The sequence below is a fragment of the Mixophyes fleayi genome, chromosome 4 (assembly GCF_038048845.1).
Source record: "Mixophyes fleayi isolate aMixFle1 chromosome 4, aMixFle1.hap1, whole genome shotgun sequence".
Classification (NCBI taxonomy): domain Eukaryota; kingdom Metazoa; phylum Chordata; class Amphibia; order Anura; family Limnodynastidae; genus Mixophyes; species Mixophyes fleayi.
Genome location: NC_134405.1, coordinates 26,746,163 through 26,770,443, shown reverse-complemented (window position 1 = coordinate 26,770,443; position 24,281 = coordinate 26,746,163). Strand labels below are relative to the sequence as shown.

The 24,281-nt window shown below is 42.2% G+C and overlaps 1 pseudogene; it reads left to right on the top strand.

Annotated features, from left to right (window-relative positions):
* Positions 1-252: 252 nt before the first annotated feature.
* LOC142150587 (galactose-3-O-sulfotransferase 2-like) lies at positions 253-10,423 on the top strand (annotated as a pseudogene).
* Positions 10,424-24,281: the final 13,858 nt, after the last annotated feature.

Sequence of the window (24,281 nt, the reverse complement as noted above, 5' to 3'; positions counted from 1 at the left end):
TTTGAGAAAGCGCGAGTACATCCAGGAGTAGATGGCAGAGAGGCAGTCAGATACACGGGAAAGGAGGGTAGAAGAGAGATCAGGAAAAGAGATGTAGAGTTGGATGTCATCAGCATAAAGGTGATACTGAAGACCAAAGGAGGTGATAAGAGCACAGAGGGAGGAAGTCTAGAGCGAAAAGAGAAGGGGTCGAGAACAGAGCCCTGTGGGACGCCACCCGGGAGAGGGGAGGGGGTGGAAGAGGAGCCAGACATGAAGACAGAGAAGGTCCGGTTAGCAAGGTAAGAGCAGAACCAGGCATGGACTAAGCCAGAGAGGCCAAGAGAGAGAAGATTTTGCAGAAGGAGGGGGTGATCCACTGTGTTAAAGGCCACGGAGAGGTCAGGGAGGATGATTATGGAGAAGTGACCCTTGGATTTGACTGATAGGAGGTCATTGGTAACTTTGGCCAGGGCAGTTTCAGTGAAGTGGAGAGGGCGGTAACCAGATTGGAGAGGATCAAGGAGGGAATAGTCTGAGAGGTATTTGGTGAGGCGACAACAGACTATCCGCTCAAATAATTTGGAGGCGTAGAGGAGAAGTGAGATGGGGTGATAATTGGCAAGGGAGGTGGGGTCAAGATTGGGTTTTTTGAGGATAGGAGAGATAAGAGCATTTTTAAAAGAGGAGGGTATTACACCAGAGGAGAGTGATAGGTTGAAAAGGTGAGCAAGGTAGGAGCAGGCAGTGGGAGAGAGAGAGCAAAGGAAGTTAGAGAGGATGGGATCGAGAGGCCAGGTAGAGGGTGGAGAGGAAAGAATGAGGGAGCGAACTTCTTCGCCAGATGTAGGACAGAAGGAGCACCAGAGTTGTTTGTTTAGGGGGGGGGGAGGAGGAAGAATGGGGGCAGTGGGAGAGGGGTTGGAAGATGAGATGTTGAGGCAGTATTTAACATAAGTTAAATACTGCCTGTTTTGATGTAGCACACAAATACTTGATAGCTTATTTGTACACTGAAATTTAAAGTTGTTATTTGTGTGCTACATAAAAAAACAGGCAGTGTTATACACCAACGACAGGTCCGACTGGGTCCCTAATCCCCTTAAAATCTGTCCAGGATCCAACCAAACCAGCTTGCTTTGGTTTCATCCCAATTGGTGAAGGGGTGTCGAAGATCTTCGCCTAGAAAAAAACAAACTTCTTCTATATTTTGATATGTATGTAATTTAAATGTATTGGTTCTTTGAATATATATGATTTTTACATCGACTAATTTTTATTAGTAGGGATTTGCATTTATACAGCTATAGTTATTGGTTCAAGCACTATCTGCGCAGTTCAGAAGTGTTTTTTTCTGTGTGTACTTATATTGGAGGATTAACATTTCCTTCTTTGAACAGCTGCATTTGGGATCTTTTTATTGATTATAACTATTTATAGTTTATATATAATACTAATATTTAGCACCAGAAACTTTTTGTAAGATTTAAAATATTGTATTCCATTGTTAGGTCCCCTCAGACAGCTGATCTGGGTTTGATGTTTTCAGTGTCTCCATCATCTTCTCGAACCTGCCAGTACAAAAAGGCCCATTGTGTTTTTGAAGACCCACAAAACAGCTGGGAGCACCATATTGAATCTTCTACACCGTTATGGAGACAGGAACGGATTAATATTCGCATTGCCTACCACACCACACTTCAACTATCCCGATCTCTTCCACTCTCGCAGTGTGAAATGGTTCAATTCCTTTTGGAGGCTGCAGTACGACATCCTGTGTCACCACATGCGTTTCAATCTGCCAGAGGTAACACCACAGTCTTGTGTTCTACTATGATTATTTTTCATCATGTACTTATTAAACTGTTGACCATAATCTCTCTAGGTCAGGGATGCCAACTTAAATATTTGTCTACTTAGAAGTGTTAAACACAGCTGAGCACTGAACATAAGCAGGAGAAGAGGCACACTAAAAACATACTTACGTAGGTATGTTAAGTCTGATGTATTTCAAAATGTGCCCAGCTCAAGAATAGTAATAATAAAGCTGATTTAATTGATTGATTTATTGTTACCTAAATGCCCTTATCAATAGTTATCTACCTAATAAATAAAGACACTTGACACCTATTTGGCAAAGAAAGGTCACAAACTTTTATTAAAAATAAATTATTTAAAGTGATGGAAAATAAAAAGCACGACCAATCAGCCACCAGCCATTCCAACACCAAAATTGTGGCAACCAAAAATGTACTCTGACACTTCAAGGCAACGTAGCCCCACTCTGCCTTCTTTGGCTCTGTAGCTGGGACCTGCCTGAAAAGGCAGTGACCCATTACTCCCCACGGAGTAATGGGTCACTGCCACCATCCAAATGACCGCATTTAAATTTAATCCCAGAGTTAGCGACCACTGAGCCCTATTTCCTCAACAAAAACCTACCAATGGCCAGGTTCACTTTAGAACGGGCCGTATTGAGATGAACAGCCCCTGTTAGTGCCTCAACACATACTCCGGGGGATAATATCCGGCCAAATTAAGAGGACACCAAGCAGTCGAGTCAGGATCATATCAAGATCAGACTTCTTGCTATAAGATCTAATTCTTTGAGTTTTCCAAGTTCATTCCCACCCAAAAGAATAACTAACACTTCAGGATGCCCAAACTTTGCTTCATTCAGGGACAATGATGCCCAACAAATGGCTCTAACCCCTGGGAAAATTCTCACGCAATAAGCTGAAGAACTCCTACCAGCCTAGTATACAAAGGAATGCCCACAAATCACACCTTCATGATTTTACATCGACAACCGGAAACTTGGATGCATGATACATTGAAATAAAGCAGCCAATCACTGATAACATCCAACAAAGTCAGCAAAACACAGCAGGCCAAGCCAAGGAAAAAACTGCATGGGGTGACCAATATGGAGGTAAAACCCTGAAAAACCTAGAAGAGCCACAAGCTATCAGGTCCATCATTTTGAGGCAAAACCCTCCATGTCCTCTTGAAACAAGGCAAGAGAAGCACATCATAGGTCAGCCCAGCAAGGTAGAAGGAACAAGCATCATTGCTTATCGCACAGTCTTATCTATTTTTTTTTGCAACTGTTAGACGTCCATCTACCCAGCTCCCTAATATTTTTAATGGCACAAATCTCCACAGCCGAAACTGTTGCAGCTCCTATCCTAAAAGAATGAGCATATAATTGACCCTGCTAAGACCCAGCCTACACAAACAATTCTGATAAAACATCCTGAAATGGTATTAATTAGTGGAGTCCCATCAGGAAATATAAACAAGTTACAAGCAGCAGTCGGTCCCATTTCCATGTAAATGCCAGCCAAGTGCACCTGGAATACCACTTTATTGTCTCTACTCACCATCTTAATCCAATGCCCTCTACTAAAGCTGATCAGTTTTTGATCTGTAAATCTTACAAACCAAGTTATACACGTAAAAAAAATCTTGGTAAACAAACCCCTACAGTGCAGAAACCTAGAGAACACCACTAATTCACTAATCCTGAATGCCCCAAAAAATGCCATAGAGAAAGCTAAATAAAATAAGCAAACCTCTAGCGCATGATATTGAACCAGCGCCACAGCACCCATTAGTTTAGCCAAAATTTCCCAATAAACTGACCACCTACTATCCTTTATATCTCAGTCAGGGCACCACCGGTGACTGAGGCCAGGTGTCACTCACCGGACTGTGAGTGCTTCTTCCCGGACATTTAGGAACCGTGGCCGTCCTCCATCCTGAGGGACTGCGCATGCGCAGCCCTTTCTAATCCTTCAGTGTATGTCCCTTTAACTTAATTGGCAGATCAGGCAACACTCCCTATATTAAGCACCTGTGGTCAACACCACGTTGCCTGATCTTGGAGTCTCATTCCCCATGAGTCTCTGAAGGTGTTCCTGTGTTTCCTCGTGTATTCAGCGCTGCTGATTCCTGTGGTTTCCAAACCACTTCTACCTCTGTGGTTTCCAAACCACTTCTACTACTGTGGTTCCCATACCACTTCTACCATCCTGTGTATCATCGTGACTGTTAGCTGATTCCTATCCGCTGCCTCCGTGCACTACAGTCTTCAAAGCCACTTCAACTCTACCATATATCATTGTGACTGTTAGCTGATTCCTATCCGCTGCCTCCGTGCACTACAGTCTTCTATCCACATCCACTCACCTGTGCATCATCGTGACTGTTAGCTGATTCCTATCCGCTGCCGCCGTGCACTACAGTCTTCAACCTGCAACTCGTCTGTGTTTCATCGTGACTGTTAGCTGATTCCTATCCGCTGCCTCCGTGCACTACAGTCTTCAACCTGCAACTCGTCTGTGTTTCATCGTGACTGTTTGGCTGATTCCTATCCGCTGCCTCTGTGCGCTTCAGTCTTCAGCTCATCTCATCTCTCCCGTGTTTCCTCGAGACTGCTGCTACTATTGCTATCCGCTACTCTCCGTGATCAACAGTTCCAGGTCAACTCTGCTCTCCCGTGTTCCATTGCTATTGCACCTGCTGGTTGCTATTGGTTACCTCCGTGTGTCCGCAGAGTCCTGCTGCTGCTGCTGTCAGCTCTACTCGTCCATCTACTGCTGATCCGCTCTCCACGCCTTCCTGTGTTCCCGCTGGTCTCTACCCGCCTGTCAGCATTGGATTCGTGTCTCATCATTTACCCCTCTGCTAGACCATCACCATTCTCCTGGGTCCTCCAAGAGTCCAGTTCCACGCTCTACTGATTCCTGTGGATTCGTGTCCCTGTTGGTCTACTTACCTGTGCGCTGCACCTACTAGACCTCCGCTTCATCTATCCAGGGACTTCTCATCCTGCCGGCCTCCTGCCGCTCAGGTATCTCTGCACTCCTGTCTGACTGCCTGCTTCTGAACCACGGTATGCATACTTCTCATTGACTGTGCTGGTGTATTGCATATCTTGCTGGACTGTGTTGGTTCTCCTCTGAAGTTTACTATCCGCTGAGTCTATTGCCATCATTGACTGTGTTATCTTGTGCCGGATTACTTCAAGAGACTTTCTATATTTGCAGTGCTGTTCAGTCATTTATATATATATTGTGCATATTACTGTGGATCGTGTTTAAGGTGCCGTGTATATCCTGTGTTGCAGTCTCTCCCCGTGCACCTCCTCACATATATGTTCAGTGGTACAACTTGCTAGAGGCAGACCACTGATCCCTGTTTCCTGTATCACCTGTTCCAGTATCCTCTCACATAGCAGTGGTACAACTTGCTATCGCAGACCACTGACTCCCCGGATACCTCCACTTGGATTTCATTCCTTCACTCAGACAGCGGTACAACTTGTTATCCGCAGACCGCTGACTCTCATCACTTCCTCGTTTCTGTTGGACATTCCTCCTCACTATAGCAGTGGTACAACTTGCTACCGCAGACCACTGACTACCTTCACGTATCCTTGTCCATACAGTTCCTCGTGTATTATTACCTCCATATTACCAGTGCTGCTAGTCATAGACTTTCCTGAGCATCTCAGCATCTGCTATTTCCTGTTCCATGATCACCCTGCTACCAGAGTACCATATTACCACCTACATTGCTCTGGTAAGCCTATCACCTGGTGATCCCTGGGTAAAGACTCCTAGTGCCCGTGACAGTAAGATCAGGCCATGACAGACCCAGATACGGAACCTACCGCCAAAGAGATGCTGCAGCATCTGGTCAGCCGTGTGGAGCAACAGGATGCCCGCCAACAGCTGTTACTTCAATGTTAAAAATCGTTAACCTCCCAAGGAACATCTGGACAGACTGTGACAGCTAATATTGAAGCTCCTGTGCTTTCCTCCGTTTCCCCAGTGCCATCCCAGGTGTCTACAGCTTCCACGCTTCACCTGCCTACTCCGTCAAAGTACGAGCTCCAACCTCAAAATTTTTCTACCCATCGTTCCAGAGTGGCCTATCTTATCTCTTTGTTTTCTGGACAAGCCCTGCCTTGGGCCTCCCCTCTGTGGGAAAGAAACGATCCAATACTACAAGATAGTGCCAAATTCATTTCTTCATTCCGAAGTGTGTTCGATGAACCAGGTCGTGTGACCTCCGCTGCTTCCAGCATCCTCCGTTTGCGACAAGGATCTCATACAGTAGGACAGTACGTCATTCAATTTAGGATCTTAGCCTCTGAACTTCAGTGGAACACTGAAGCACTAGTTGCCGCCTTCTGGCAGGGGCTCTCCGATAAAATTAAAGATGCCCTGACTACCCAAGAGCTCCCGTCGTCACTAGAAGATTTGATCTCTCTTTGCCATCGTGTAGATATGAGATTTCGTGAAAGAGAAGCTGAGAAAACAACTTCTGTTAAAGCACCTCTTCGTTCAACCCCTCAATTTCGTCCAGTTTCGCCCTCTGTGATTCCCATGGAGATAGGACGTTCCAAATTATCTTCAGAAGAGAGGAAACGAAGAGTAAAGAATAGACTCTGTATCTATTGTGCTGATTCCACACATATGCTCAGCTCTTGCCCTAAGAGATCGGGAAATGCCAGGCCCTAACTAGTTCTGGAGAGGTGAAGTTAGGGTCCCTGGAGTCCTCTCCATCTTCTATGAAATCTAAAGTCTGCGCTTTTGATGTTACGATTTCCTTTGCTACCAAAGCCTTTGAGTCACAGGCATTGATTGATTCCGGAGCAGCAGGAAATTTCATTTCCAAATCATTAGTGAATCAATGGTCTCTACCAGTGATTACGTTAAAAACACCCATTACTGTGACGGCTATAGATGGATCACGTCTCATCAACGGTCTCATCACCCAGAGTACGTCTCCAGTAACACTTCAGATTGGTGTTCTGCACCATGAAGAAATATCGTTTTTAATCCTTCCAGTTACGACAAGTCCGATTGTCTTAGGCCTTCCATGGCTTCAGTGTCACTCTCCCCAGATTGACTGGCGCACTCCTCAAGTTACGTCTTGGGGGTCTGAATGTTACCATCGTTGCCTTTCCCAAGTTATTCCTCTTAAAGTACAGCAATCTTCCATCTCATCTTCCTCACCGGGACTCCCTCCTCAGTATGCTTCATTTGCCGATGTGTTTGATAAAGCTCAGTCTGAACGTCTTCCTCCTCATCGTTCTTGGGATTGTCCGATCGACCTTCTACCTGGCAAGACTCCTCCCAGGGGTCGGGTCTATCCACTCTCGTTACCTGAAACTCAAGCCACATCTGAGTACATACAGGAGAATCTCCAGCGTGGGTTTATTCGACCTTCCACCTCTCCCGCTGGAGCTGGGTTCTTCTTCGTCAAAAAGAAGGATGGATCACTACGCCCTTGTATAGATTTTCGTGGACTCAATGCCATTACTATCAAGAATCGGTATCCCATTCCGCTGATCACTGAGCTATTCGATCGCATCAAGGGAGCTCGGATCTTTACTAAGTTGGATCTTCGTGGTGCCTACAATTTAATTAGAATCCGTTCCGGTGACGAATGGAAGACAGCGTTCAACACCAGAGACGGGCATTACGAATATCTGGTAATGCCTTTCGGGCTGTGTAATGCCCCCGCTGTTTTCCAAGGCTTTATCAATGAGATCTTTCGAGACTTATTATATGTATGTGTCGTTGTCTACCTGGACGACATATTGATCTTTTCACAGGACCTGCCTTCTCATCACCAACATGTGGCAGAAGTCCTCTCCAGGCTACGGAAAAATTCATTGTTCTGTAAATTAGAAAAATGTTCATTCGAGTTGCCCCAGATTCCATTCTTGGGGTATATAGTTTCCGGAGTTGGCCTGAAGATGGATCCAGACAAGGTGAATGCTGTACTACATTGGCCCCAGCCAACTACTCTTCGTGCTATCCAGCGTTTTTTAGCCAAATGCAGTGGTACCAGGGTCAAAAGCGAACCAGCCAGACAAAATACCCGACTCCTGGGGGTCGTGGGAGAGAAAACAGGGGGGCACTTAGGGGATAGGGACATCAACATCAGGCACCTGCAGGAAGGGAATTTCATGCCACGCTGCTGCCATACTACAAGGCGGCAGAAGCCACATCAGGGAGGTGGAGGGCAGCCCAGCAGACTCAATGGAACTGTTGGAAAAGGCAGGCATCTGAGGAAGGGGCAGACTGAGAAGCAGCCGCCGCAAGGAGCGCCTATGGGGCAGACAGCTGCACTGTTACCAATGCCAGCATGCGGAGAGCGACGGGATCACATTGCTCCTACCACTCTCTTGCGGGTAGAAAAGGAGCAAAGCGCAGATGAGTAGGAGTTCAGTTGCATGACCTGTGAGCAAGTGCGCCTTGTCATTGATGACAGAGGGCCAGCAGAAGCCTCGATGAGGTGATGTCACATGACAGATGAGGTAATGATAATGTGCTATTTTTGTAATTTTATTGATTTGAAGGGACGTATATATTAATATTGTGATGTATGATTGTCAGGGCGAGTCACTGCCACATCTGCGGAAAGAGATAACCCTTAGAGAGTCAGGAGAAAGTCCCACCCATTCTCACATGAGAGGAGTTTGGTCCTGTTTAAGTGCTCAAATTCAGACAAGTCTCGTTGATGTATAGGGAGGGTGAAAGTACCCTGACCCCTTAAGAAGCCAATATACCCTGTACCTGACTGTTGACATGTGTTGATGTGTTGTACTGTGGATTGTCACAATAAAATTCCTATGTGATGGCTGGTGATGGCGATGTTAACTCACTACAGTATGTTTAACAATGATTTCTACCTAGGTCCCGTTTATAACATTCCTGAATTTAATTGTTCACCAGCATGCACCTGGTAGTATGGACAGAAATATGACTGCAACATCATGTTATTGATTAATGATTTGCATAGACTACATAGATCCTTACATGCTATTATTATTGTGAACACTGACATGTGAAGAAGGATACAAGAGCCCACCCCCATCGCCCAAAGAAAAAGAAATTGGGCACCCTTTCACCTGTTATGTGCAATAAACAAGTTTCTGAAATACAGGTTGGCTGATGGGGTGTTGCGCAACATGGAATTATTTCCATGTGTTTCCTATCATTTCCAGAATTAAATTTAATATGCTGTCACTTGCCTGAAAATCCTTCCACAGCCTTTATGTTAAAAAGGTTTACTATAAATTGTCTTCCAGTCGATGCCTGCGCTGCTCTAGTGAACATCAAATGTTAAACTCTCACATAACCTCTTCCCATGCACAGCTACAAGATTTCTCCAGAGCAACTTTCCCTATATGAAATTTCTATCCCTCTCCACAAACTTCAAAATCTTTAGATGTTACCACAAGACCCACCTCTTCAAGAGGACAATTCTTCTATTCCACTATCTCTATCTTTATTGCTACTTGCCCTAAAATTGTCCACTCCCTCCGATTGTTATTTTTCCATGTACATTTTGGAAAGTTTTTGGATTCTTGGATTAGCCTGTTTGGAGAGGGCTAACATTTCATTCGGTTTTAAAGCGACTGTATGTATAGTAATTTGCTTGTAACACAAGGCCCTGAGTAATATGCTGTAGATCTATAAATAAAATATAATAATAGTAACATAGGAGTAATGAGGCTTATGGCATAAGGGTAGGAGCATAAATCTCCAGTATTCCTTGTAGAACAATACACGTATCGAGTGTTCCTGATGTTAGTCATGGTGTGCATATACCATGATGTATTTACATATGAATAACAAAAACTTTATTTATTTCTCAGGTACAAAAGGTGATACCATCAGATTCTTTCTATTTCACCATTATTCGGGATCTAGCTAAAATGGCAGAATCTGCTTTCTCCTACTATCGTTTTGATACATCTGCTTTCAGGAGGGCACGTAATTTCACAGCATTTATTTCCAATCCATTACAATACTATCGACAGGGAGATAAATCAAACATATATGCCCGCAACCTCTTGTCGTTTGACCTAGGATATAACCCTGATGCCCCATTTGCGGGAGCTTTGGCAAAAGCACAAATCCAGGCAGTGGAGAGGACTTTTAACTTGCTTCTTCTTGCTGAGTACTTTGATGAATCCATGATCTTTTTGAAAGAGGAACTGTGTTGGGAGCTTGATGATGTGGTGACCTTCAAACTCAACATCCGTGGAACCTCAATGCCACTGGAGCAAAATGATAAACTGAGGGTATGGAATTCTCTAGACTGGTACCTCTATTCTCACTTTAACCGTACATTCTGGGAGAAGGTAGAACATTTTGGTAGGGTAAAGTTGGACAATGAGGTGAGGAGGTTGAGAGAAAGGAGACAACAGTTGGCTGAAATTTGTCTTGAGAGCTTGGAGCCTGTTGGAGCAGAAGACATTAATGACAAAGCTATTAAGCCTTACCAATCTGGGCAGGCTCAGATCCTAGGGTGGGCTTTAAAAACAAATCTTCCACTTGATGTTTATACACAGTGTGTTAAAATGGTAACTCCAGAGCTGCAGTACATGGATCTCTTATATAGACGTAATTTTTAAATGGGGATATAAAATGAGTCAGAATTTGCAATTACTCCTGCCTGGGGAAAAGGTCTTTGAGAGGACTACAGAAGACCAATGTAAAAAACATACTCTTCAGGCAAACATTTGAATATATAACTACTGGATCTGTCACCTTTTAGGGAAAATGTTAACTCTGATTGAATAATGCGTGTGTTTAAGTCACCATCTTTATTATGGGTGGACAATTACTTCATCTGGCCTCCACTTTCTTCATATCTTCTTATAGATTGAGATAGTGAGATCTCAGATACTGTTTGGAAAGACATTGCTATATTGTAGACAATTCACTGTTAATCATGATGATGATGATGCTGACTCTAAGACAGTCCAGTTGGGCTACACCTGAAAACTGAAAGTCATCTGGGAATAGAAAAACATTCTAGTTTAATATATTCTGTAATTGACACTTTGGACTGAGTTATTAAAAATTGTGACTTTTGTTTATGCGTAAAAATGGATTCAGAAATTCAGGTTTCTCTGGCTGTATTTTGAGCTGTACATATCTTTATATTCGTGCAACATTAAAGCTATGGTATACATATGTCAAATGCAAATTTGAGCCCGTGAAAACACATGTCAAATGGAAACATCACAATTGGGTATGTGGTAACAATGCCTTTCATCTTCAGTACCATTTCTTGTGTTGCACTAGTTTTAAAAACATTAGTACAAACTACAATATTAATCCCTAAGCCTTGCCTCATTCTCATTAATATTGTTAACCTTAGTTTATATAGCGTGAACATATTATGCAGTGCTTTACAGAAAATGTCTTTATAACTGAGGATTGAATTAAGCATGAGGGAAGTTAAAAGCTGAGGTTTGTGTATATAACTAGTTGTACCTCTCTAGAGGGTTGTGGAGCAGACAGGGGATTTGGTTACGCACAGTGGTGGTACCACTGGGGCAGGGCTTGCTTATTGTCAGGCTATAAAACTCCTTGGCTAAGAAGGTTTCTGCCTCTATTATCCAGGAAAGTTGGGCCCTCCAGCCTCCCTGTCTTTGCAAGATCTTTGCTTAAGGTTCTCGGGCCCTGCTCGCCTGATGGGTTTGCTGTTTATTTTTTCTAGGTCCTGGTGCTGGTTTTTCATGAGTGCCTATCTATTTTTTATGGCTTTGGGCTGGTCTCTATGGTCGTTGTTTGTTAATAGCCAGAATGGTTTGTTTTGTCGAAAAAATATGTGCAGTTGACGGCCAATGCTTGGTGGACGCCCATTACTTTGGTTTGGATGATTCCGAATCTGTTTCCTTTTGAAGAGTCAAATCTGGATTCAGTTCAAGTCACGCCCTTGGGGGTCGGCTTGTTGGTTGTGTTCCTTTCAGCCCAAAGGGGGTTCAGGTTCTGGGAATCCTGGGATATGTGTTCCCTGCATTAATGATAAGGATTAATGTGTGCCTGGGTGAAAATGTTACCAAGTTTGATGGATATCCAGAGAGTAAATGACCTGCATTTGAATATCCAGATTTTTGGGCCTAGCTGTACTGCCTACTGTTTTCACTTCCACCATACAGGGGTAAATATATCAAGCTGAGAGTTCTCCGGCGGGTTTGAAAAGTGGAGATGTTGCCTGTAGCAACCAATCAGATTCTAGCTTTCATTTTGTAGAATGCACTAAATAAATGATAGCTAGAATCTGATTGGTTTTTCAAACCCGCCGGAAAACTCTCAGCTTGATACATTTACCCCACAGTGTTTGTTGCTAAATAAACTAATTTTATTTGCCACAATTATGTCTTAGTGTCAATTATTTATAGTGCATCGTTAACAGGGTAAAAAAGGTTAGAACATCAACCAATAAGCATTTTAATACCTTTGCTTCAGTCTCTATTCCAGTGGAGCTTACCGTATAAATTCTCTACCACACAAACTAACATTACCTTGCTGGTAAGTACTTGGACTGTCTGAACTAGAGCTCCCGGAGGAAACCCATACAAACACAGTGATCAAATGCCACACAGATAGTGTCCTGGTCAGAATAGATTCCATGGCCTGATTCAGATAAAAAGCTGTTCTCCCTAATCAAATGCAGTGATTTTGGGTTTATGACACACTGGTGAGGGCCAGGTATAAGTAGAAGAATGAATGTGTACAGACTCGAAAGTTGGAGAATGAGATCCTTGTAGTACTGTTAAATGTGAACAGTTAGATATAGGGCTATTTACAAATCTGTAATCCCTATAATTAGAGTACACAGGGATGGAATTATCTTATTAGGTCTAGGCTGGCAGCACTAGGGTTGGTAAAGCTGTTTGGGAGGTGGACACTCCATTTGTTCCCCATGCATTGCTGTTTTTATTGTTTACATATGTTTATTTATGTTGACATTTTAAATGTCATCTTTACAACCCTGTCCACATTTAGATGATGGGGACACAATAGATGATCTGACAGCCTTGCAAAAATGCACTTTAGAGATAATAATAGATAGATAATAATAATAATAATAATAATAGATAGATAATAAGTACCTTCATTAAATAGGGATTACTTTTACAATACCTCTCTACTCTCTGATCTACTTCATAATCAAAAAAGAACGTTACAGAGCGTATCTCAAAGACACTTATGCTACAGAAACAGGCAGCGTTTATTGGACGGATAGTGGTAGATTGAATACAGTTAATTAGTACAGCTAATATAGACATTGATAAAACTAAATAGACAAAGGTGGGCTGCACCTTCATCTATTTATGTACTATGCACTTATCGTTGGGTAGAATTTTCACCGAGAGCCAAAAGTAGAGTTTTCAAAAACCTTGTTTACTACTTTTACTAAAGTGCTTTTTATTGTATGAGTTATGTAGATCTGGCTGAAAAGCTCATCAAAGCTAACTCTCCCCTCATTCTCGCCAAATTAAATTGGATTATGTGGTCATATCATTATATCTCCTGGATAGTCCAAATCAATGATGTCAAAATGAATATCCTCCCCAGACTTTTATATGCACTTGCCCTTGTGTTTCTAACTCCCATTGTCCCATAGATTGTAAGCTTTCGAGCAGGGTTCTCTTACCTCTCTTTCTGTATGTATTACCCAGTATTGTCTTATCAATGTTTGTTCCCAATTGTAAAGCGCTACGGAATTTGCTGGCGCTATATAAATAAATGTTGATGACGATGATGATGGGTAGAGTATTCACCAGGAGCCAAGAGTCAAACTTTCAAATACCTTGGAGTAAATGTATCAAGCTGAGAGTTTTCTGGCTGGTTTGAAAAACCAATCAGATTCTAGATATCATTTATTTAGTACATTCTACAAAATAATAGCAAGAATCAAACCCCCCAGAAAACTCTCAGCTTGATACATTTACCCCCTTGTCTTACTATGGTTTTACTATGCTTTTAGTAAGGTAGATCTGGCTAAATATAAATTTGTGTTGTAATGCTGTTCTATCAGTACCAGCAGAAGCAGGACCCCTACTAGTAAAAAGTGGACATTGTCTGAGCCTTGCCACTGCAGGTGGTGTATGGAATGTTAGCTATATTCCTTTTTTGCCCACATTGTCTACAGACACATTCTCTCTCTGCCCACATGCTTTACACACACATGTGCCCCTTTGCCCACATGCTTTACACACACATTCTCCCTCTGCCCACATGCTTTACACACACATACCCCCTCTGCCCACATGCTTTACACACACATACCCCCTCTGTCCACATAATTATAATTTACACACACATGCCCCCCTCTGCCCACATGCCTTACAAACACATGCCCCCTCTGCCAAGCAGTTTTACGCACACATACCCTCTCTGCCCACATACTTTACACACACATACCCCCTCTGCCCAGTGGTGCACGCAGGGGGGGTTTCTGAGTCTCTAGAAACCCCCCCCTGCGCTAACTAAGTGGCCACTGTCCTACACAGCAGCCGCGGCGCTGTCAAAGAAGCGTCCGCGCAGCAGCTCTCTCTCTGTTTTTTTTTTGGGGGGTCGGCGGGGGGAAACCCCCCCGACAATCCTCTGTGCGCCGCTGCTGCCCACATGCTTTACACACCCCCTCTGCTAAGCAACTTTACACTCATACATCCTCCCCATCACCCCTTCTTCTTACCTTTTTCTCCATCAGCAACTCAGTGCAGAAACAGGAAGATTTCCTGCAGCAGCTCCTGCACTGTGTACCATGTGACTGCTGCAGCCACATGACCTGGTGATATCACAATGATTCTGACCGAGATCCAGCCACTAGTTTATGAAGATGGATGCAGGCAACCTGTGCGGTCTATGTATAGGCTGTCACATCGCATAGTACTACAAGATATAATACAATATTTTATGAATGAATGACACTGCCGCATTTAGTATACTTGATGGCTTATTTGTACACTGAAATTTAAAGCTGATATTTGTGTGCTACATGAAAAAAAAACAGTCAGTATTTAACATATGTGCAAAACAGAATACTAATTTGCACCCCTTGCATTATAACATGGTTTTGTCCAGGAGACTGAAATAAGAAGTTTCTTAAGTTAAGATCCTTAATGAATCAGGCCCCTGGTTTTTAAGGTCTCATTATTTTTTGTTAAATATTTTTCAAATACTTTCCAATCAAACAATCGACGATGTCATGAGGGTGACCCTCCTTAACTTTGGAACTCATGTGTGGTGAGCTGCAGGCACCTGCAATATAAATATAGAAACATAGAATTTGACAGCAGATCTAGTCTGCCCATTTTTAAACATATCGTAACATCAAACCCTTTTTGATCCTTATTTCTTTGTAAGGATATCCTTATGTCTACCCCAAACATGTTTACATTTTTGTATTAGCCTCTACCACCTCTGATGGGAGGCTATTCCACTTATCCACTACCCTTTATGTGAAGTAGTTTTTCCTCAAATTTCCTCTGGACCTACTTCCCTCCAGTCTCAGTACATGTCCTCGTGTTCTAATACTTCTCTTCCTTTGAAGAATTTCTCCCTCATGTACCTTGTTACAAAACTTGATATATTTGTAAATTTCTATCATATCCCCCCTAACCTTCTCTGCTCCAAACTATAGATATTAAGATCTTTTAGTCTTTCTGGGTTAGTATTGTACTGTAGGCCATGCACCATTTTAGCTGCCTTCTTTGTACAGCCTCTAATATATTTATATCCTTCTGGAGATATGGCCTCCAGAATTGAACACAGTATTCTAGATAAGGCCGTACCAATGACCAATACAGTGTTTATTATTACTTATTTCCTTCTACTACTGATTCCTCTCACTATGCAACCAAGCATCTGACTAGCCTTCCTCATTGCTTTGTTACATTGCTTACCTGGGTTTAAGTCACTGGAAGTAGTGACTCCTAGATCCTTTTCCTCCTCAGTACTTTCCATTATAGTTCATACTATTTTTTTACTTTGGTTTTTTGAGACCCAAGTGCATGATTTTGCATTTTTTTTTGCATTAAATTGCAGTTGCCATGCTCTTGGTCATTGCTTTAGTTTACCTAGATCATCAACCATTTGTTTCACTTCTCCTGTGGGGTAAATGCGTCAAGCTGCAATTTTTTTCATCGATTGCAAATCGCTTAAGATCCACGGCAATTTTATGGGCAAAGTCGCCATATGTATTTACCTGACATTTTGACATTTTTACTTGAGTCGATTATAAAACACCTACCCCACCTGCAGTTTAGTCAAACTCGCCAGAGTTTTCACAGAAATTCGCCTGAGATTCAACTGGAAAAGGAAAAAGCACGCTGTTAGAGCTATACATCCATTCTTAACATAGCAGGAGACACAATACAAGTTTTATTTAGGAGGGCAATCAAGCTTTCTGGTTTAGAGGGGTAATAATTATTATTAATGATCTTACAGGGGGCCAAAGCAATTTATAAATAAATCAGTGGACCAAATTTAATTAATGATCATATGCAAGGGAAAAAACGTTTTATTTTATTATATTATAGTGACATACTATTACATTACAAGTGGGGCAGTAATATTTTTTTTTCTGATGTGGCAACACTTAATAATTCCAGATGGGGACACCGTTTACAGCACATGGCACTACAAGTGGCAGCATGAACATTGGCACAAGTATTAGTGGTCTGATCTATTATGCCAAGCCAGGCAGGATAGGCTAGTGGGCAAAAGGATCTGGTTACTCCTCCCTTGATTTGTCAATGTCTGCATGACACCCATAGAGAGTATTATTATGTCCATTGGTCTGAGTGTTACAATTACAATCCTGGAACATACCCTCTTCCTTTTCTTTACCGACCTTTTCCATCCTATACCCTTACTCCTTCAACCTTCGTCATGTTTGGTCTTTGACTACTTGTACCTAGTGAATAAGGAAAACAAATTGTATCATTGACGGTTATATTTGTCCCGTTGATACTTCCTTACTATGCAATATCAGTTTTGAAGATAAAGATTACGTTAAAAAAACACACACCTAAACAAGCCAAAGTCCTTCTGGGAGAATGTCCTGTGGGCAGATGAGACTAAATTAGAGCTTTTTGCTAGAGCACATCATCCCTATGTCTATAGAAAGCAAAATGAAAAGAGCACATTCCCTACAGTCAAATGTGGAGGAGGTTCTGTGATGTTTTTGGAGTTGCTGTGCTGCATCTGGCACTGGGTGTCTTGAACATGTGCATGGCATCATGAGATCTACAGATTACCGGGCCATTTTGGAGCAAAGTATTGAAACCAGTGTCAAAAATCTGGGTCTCCATCCGGCTCTACAATGTACAAGCCTTTGCAAAGCACATTGTAGAGCTAGCGCCTCCTTAAACGAATCCCTTAACAGCAACATTAATACATCCGCCCATGAAAGTGAGATCATTCTACGCGGCCAGCTTCTTCATTCATCGGAATTGCTTGAAGTATGTATTGTAAGCAGTCGGTGTGAAGAGTGTGCCGGGGAACACACTATTGCTGTGATTGTACGCTCCTTCGAGCAGGGCCTCCTCTCCTCCTGTTCTCCACCACCTTAACTCTGCTCTCCAGCACCTTGTCTCCTCCGTGATGTCCTCCTGCCCTTCTGCCCCTCTAGCTTCACCGCTGGTGGCTCTCACCTTTCATCTAGCTGTACATTGAGCTTCTGAGTTACTGTGCTTTTTGTAAACTGTACCGTGCTGTCTCACCCTGTATCGTGTTTCTGTGTGTCCCTGTACGGCGCTACGGATACCTAGTGGCGCCTTATAAATAAAAATTAATAATAAAAATTAATAATAATAATTATGTCGGGGTATGCGGTGTCAGGGTCCTCTGCATCCATATTAAGACTACCACCTCTTGTGGAGAAATGTGATCTATCTAGTTGTTTTTAATAGGCAATTAAGATCGCGCCACCGCCTTTGAGATTGGTGGGTGGACTATAACTCAATAAGAAGAATATAATTTATTATAAGATTATAAAAAGACAACACACAACTATTGTAATATTGGTTGCATTTTGTTTCACAATATCTAACATATAGTATTCAACTTTAACCTTATTATTTATTTAGCTGTTTTTATTATTACACTCACATTTTTAATGCATATCGATAAAGATATTTCAGTTTATTGAAGATGAAATCGCATCTGAATAAAAATAACCTCTTGTTACTTTGAAGTGTATTGATAGAGTCATTGTGGGTAATAGAAATAGCAGACAATCTCCAGCTCATTAAACAAACATGTTGCATGTAAAATTGATGACATAGTGAGGAGCACCTAATCAATTTAATACTGGTATAGATTGTAACAGGGTGATTGGTAAACAATTCAGCCAGTACAGACACACAATCATCAACTGGCAGCCAACCAGGCCTTTCAAGTCAAGTCAAACATACGAGTCAAACAACTGCTGACAGCCAAACGGACACTTCAAGCCAACCCATCCATGTAGCAGAGAGCAATATCATGCATTCATCAAAAGCATATTGAGGGACTGGGTGGAGTTGACAGTGATAGGTCACCCTGTGCACTGCTGAAGGTAAATATTCCTAAATACCAAGTTAACCTCCTAGTAGCAGGGCCCTTTATGTTACTGGCTTATTTTCCAGTTTAATATGATAGAGATGCTCCTTTCTGTTTTCAACTTCCATTTGCACCCTTAGATATTTGACACAGAAAATTGTCTTAAACATGGGCCAGAATTCCACATGCATCTAAGCATTACTTTAATAAAAACATTAAAAAACAATCACATTATTATTTCGCAAATAAAATGAGAATATAAATAGCTAAACACTAGCTGTGTTGCCTTTTATGGATCCTGGCTAATGTATTCAGAGTTTATTCTATAGCCATCTGAGATATTCAATATTTGTCTTTAGTTACCTCTGCTATAAGTTTCATCTCTCTCTTTTTAGGTGCCATTTTCTATTTGGACAATTTAACTTGTGGCTTCATGTTGTTTCTAATTTAGGAAGTCACTATATAGTAAGCGTTACAACTGTACAATAACTTTGATAATATTCCATGGGTGAGCTTGAGCCAGTGCACCCACCTGTTCCTTCAACTCCTACACCCTCTGTTGCTTATCTCACCTGTAGCCACGAGCACTCTCAAGAGCCAACAGAAGTGTCCTGGGTCAAGCACCTCAAGGAAGGGAAAAATATGGTCACAAGTCTACATTTGTTAATAAAAATTATTCATTTGACACAAATGTCTTAAAAAAATGTACACAGCCATACAGGTTGCAATTTTAAGGCATTGTGTATTGTTTACATGTAAGTCCTTACAAATGGATGTTCAAGGTACGATGGTCAACAATCATGTTATGGGGTAGGGTGCTAAATATGTGCTGTTCTTTCGAAATCTGAAGGGTTGTGTCTTCTAAGTCTCTGAAACTATGAACTAGCAAATAATGGGTGAACAGGATTTGTTTCATGCATTCATTACTTTGGCAATATGTATTAGTTCTTTACATTGGTAACACTTGCAATGCTACATATTCAACCATAGTCACAGCAGAAAGATTTCTGTGGGATAAACTGGTAAGCAAACCCATATTGGGTACACAAAAGGTATGTAATTCTATGGCGTACTTAAAACTGAATCACTGTTGGATAACACAATTCCTGATACTCTGGCCATCTTCATGCACCCAGTATCAGTATCCAACTGCTTCTCATCATCACTATTTATTTATATAGCGCCACTGATTCCGCAGCACTGTACAGAGAACACATTCACATAAGTCCCTGCCCTATTGGAGCTTACTTTCTAAATTAGTATGTTTTTGGGATGTGTGAGGAAACCAGAGCACCCGGAGGAAACCCACGCAAACACGGGGAGAACATGCAAACTCCACACAGATAAGGCCATGGTTGCAAATTGAACTCATGACCCCAGCGTTGGGAGGCAGAAGTGGAGGCACTTAGCCATCGTGCTACTAAAACATCATCCTCCACTATAGACACCCCATTTGAATGGCAAGTTTATGAAAGATAGAACACAGAGTTGTAATTTGGCACATAAATATCGACACAAACATGGAGATCCAACATGTCTTATGGGAACTACACCATCTTTGTCTGCCTTCCCATTGGGAACTGCTATTGTGCGGACAGGATGTAAACCTACCAAATCACTACATTCTGAACTAGTTGCTGGAATTGCTGTTGCAGTATAAAGAATGTCCCCCCTTCTATTAATTTCTACATTATTCTCACCAATTTCAGCTGCTGCCCCTGCTGGTGGGACCGTTCCCTTTCCTTGTCCGTGTGGTGCCTCTTGCATTTTACTAGCATGGGCAATGGCTGAAATGACGGTGGGTTCACCTTCTTCTCTTGATACATTATCCCTAACATAACTTAATATAGGATACAAGTTACTGGTTACATTTTTAACATTTTTGGTATTGGCTGTACTTACCACCCCAACCGCATTTTGCAGCGGGAGTGCGCTTGCACTGAGTTCTCCACGTTTCTCAACGGATACGTCCGCTGTGTACGTGCTTTGCACCACACCTTCTTCCGCTGTGCACGCGCTCCCTTGCCATGTGTACCCTTCTTGCTGCCACAATTTTAAACAGTCATCATGTTCAATTCTCATTTTTGGTGATTTAATCAACTGTACTTTATCTGTAACATTATTCAACACCTCTGAATTGAAACTACCGATCTTTGGAAAAGGTCTCTCACAATCCTTGGTCATCTTGACCCATTTGTCGTAATATGCCGTTGCTTACGCACCATATTTCTTAAACATAAGAAACCTCGCCATACCAATCGGTCCTTCCTTAACCTCATCAACCATTTCTAACATTTGCTTAGAAATTTTTTTCCACTGTATACCTTGTATACTACTTATTCAAACCATATACTTCTTCAAATCACTGTATACTACTTATCAACACCGTATACTACCAAACTTCACACCGTATACTACTTATAATTACCGTATACTACTAAAATTCATACCGTATACTACTTATCGTCACCGTATACTACTAAAAACCACACTGTATACTAATAAACACCGTATACTACTAAAATACACACTGTATACTACTAATAAACACACCGTATACTACTAATAAACACCGCATACTACTAAAACACACACCGTATACTACGAATAAACACACCGTATACTATTAATAAACACCGTATACTACTAAAATACACACTGTATACTAATAATAATTACCATATACTACTAACATCCTGTTCTCTTTTCAAACAGTACCTTTGTCCCTGTCTCTTTTCAACAGTAAATCAACTCTTTGTGTATCCAAATCACAAAATCACACAATATACACTTTTTGTGTGCATAAAATCAATTTTCCAAACAATAGTAATAACGTTTCAGAGGCTTTAGCAAGTCATTATACTATACATATATCAAACTATTAAAATGACTGTTTAAACACGTGGCAACAACACCGGAAGTACACATACACAATGCAGGAAGTACACATACGCTATGCAATGTAATACATTTAAAATGCAAAACGACAATAAAAAGAAACCGGTTCTTTCTTGTCCCTAGATTCAAGTTAGCGCTCCTTAGATTATGCAACAACGGACATTTGGTTTCACAACACAGAATGAACAACATTTTTTGAACACATTGCGTTCTTTCTCGCATACGACGTGTCTCCAACCTTTGTTAAGGAACCGAAATCCGTATGCGTTGCGTATCATCCGGTAGCGTAAGCACCAACTACGAGCCCCCAAATTATTGAAGTATTTTCATCGTTTTTCAATAAGCATTGTCTATTTGATTTATGTGGTTCCAAAGCACAAGCAATTTTTTAGCAGAAGCAAATGTTTAGCAGTTCAATAAATAAGTACAATACAGCCGATACCAAATACATACTGTGGCAAGAGCCCGTTACTGGTGAAGCACACACGTACAACTTCTTCCTTTTTATGGTTCTTTATTGTCAGGATGGTAATAAATGTTTTGACACTGTATACTTTCACAGCAATTATGGAGACCCTAAACGCTTGCTATACATAGACCAGCTCTCTCTCAAGACTAGCCAGCTACCCCAGCGTCAGTCTCCCTGACCAATGAAACAGGGTTTTATACCTGACACTCCTCCCACAGGCCTAGCTTGATGGACAGGTGACACACCCACCTTCTCTTTAAAAGGAAACGCCCATCCCTGGTTCTGTTTAGACTATCAGACCCACCCTGTCTGTTTGCTGAGAGGGAGCAGCTTTTAAATCATGTAAGTAAATCAATTTTAAACTACACATATGTTTTTACCTGGTTTAATCTCCACCTAGGTACATAACTGTGCCAATGTTTTACTCTACTTCCCTGCTTTATCTGCATATTGCCAGCTAAATGCCTCCTTTTGTTACATATCCCTTCCCCTAGCGTCTCCAAGTAGGGGGACGCGGACTTCGCGAGGAGCGCATATTTTCGTGACAACGCATCTGCATTTTTGTGTAGAATCCCAGGCCTGTGTTCTACTGAGAACTTGAAAGGTTGTAGTGCCAAGAACCAGCGGGTTACCTTAGCATTTACCTCCCGGTTGTTCTGCATCCATCTTAATGGTGCATGGTCTGTTATTAGGGTGAACTCTCTGCCTAGGAGATAATAGCGCAGAGCTTCTGTAGCCCATTTTATGGCGAAACATTCTTTCTCCACAGTGGCATATTTTTGTTCCCTTGGAAGCAACTTACGACTTAGGTACAGGACAGGATTTTCTACTCCATTCTTCTCCTGTGACAAGACTGCACCTAAGCCAACACCAGAAGCATCAGTTTGGAGGAAGAACCTCCGGGTAAAATCTGGTGCTTGTAGAACTGGAGAGGGACAAAGAGCTAACCGAAGATCAGACCAGGCGGTTTCTGTAGAGTCAGACCAGGTTAATCTATCTGGACAACTTTTTTTTAACATGTCCGTAAGTGGAGCAGCTCTAGTGGCGAAGTGGCTTACAAACCGCCTGTAGTAACCTACTAAGCCTAAAAAGGTTCTTAACTGTGACTTTTTCTCTGGTCTTGTCCAATTTTTGACTGCCTCCACTTTGTCTAGCTGGGGTTTTACATGCCCTCGACCAACAATGTACCCCAAATATTTGGCTTCTCTCATGGCTATAGCACATTTCTCTGGGTTAGCTGTTAACCCTGCGGACCATAATGAAGATAAGACCGCCTCAACTTTGGCTAAATGTGATCCCCAGTCTGGGGTAAAAATCACTATATCGTCCAAGTAAGCAGCTGCATAAGCTGTGTGAGGTCGTAGCAATTTATTCATAGCCCTTTGGAAGGTGGCAGGTGCTCCATGCAACCCAAAGGGTAGGACTTTATATTGATAGAGACCATCAGGGGTTGAAAATGCAGTCTTTGGCTTGGCCGTGGAAGTCAAGGGAACTTGCCAATAACCCTTTGTTAGATCAAGGGTTGTTAAATAATTGCTACCAGCAGGATTTTCCACTAGTTCATCCACACGTGGCATCGGATAGGCATCAAACTGCGACATACTGTTTAGGCGCCTAAAGTCATTGCAGAACCTAATTGTCCCATTGGGTTTCGGGACAAGCACAATGGGCCTATTCCATTCACTAGTGGACTCTTCAATTACATCTAAGAGGAGCATCTTCTCGACCTCCTTTCTCACGTCCACCCGTCTGGCTTCTGGAATACGATACGGCTTCTGCTTTACAATGACTCCTGGCGCAGTGACAATGTCGTGTTCGATTAAGGTAGTGCGCCCAGGAATGGAAGAAAAGACATCCCTGTTCCGGCGAATCATTTCTTCAGTCTGTTGTCTCTGCTGAATGGACAAAGCTGGCTCTATGGGCACTTCAGACTTTTCAATGGCAGTACTCACTACCTGAGGAGAGGTTTCCTCATCATGCCAGGGTTTAAGGAGGTTCACATGATATATTTGCTCCTCCCTTCTCCTACCTAACTGGCGGACTCTGTAATTGACAGGACCGACAGCCTCTAGAACTTCATATGGACCCTGCCAATGGGCGAAAAGTTTGCTTTCCTGGGTAGGAACCAGGGCTAGGACCTTGTCCCCAGTCTTGAAAGATCGAACAACAGCACTTTTGTCATAACTTTTCTTCTGTCGTTCCTGAGCCTCTTTTACATGTTGCTGCACAATGGGCCCTATCAATTCCTAGCCTCTTATACATTTGGGACACAAATTGTACCAGATTTGGCTCCCTGGGACCTTGCTGCTCCCACCCTTCTTTTAACATATCCAAGATACCCCTGGGCTGTCTCCCAAACAATAACTCAAATGGACTAAACCCTATTGACGCTTGAGGTACCTCATGGATGGCAAACATCAAGTAGGGAATAAGAGTGTCCCAATATTTTTTCTCTTGAGCTACTGCTTTCCTGAGCATGTGCTTTAATGTGCGGTTAAAGCATTCCACCAAGCCGTCTGTTTGTGGATGGTACACGGAGGTGTGAAGCGCCGTAACCC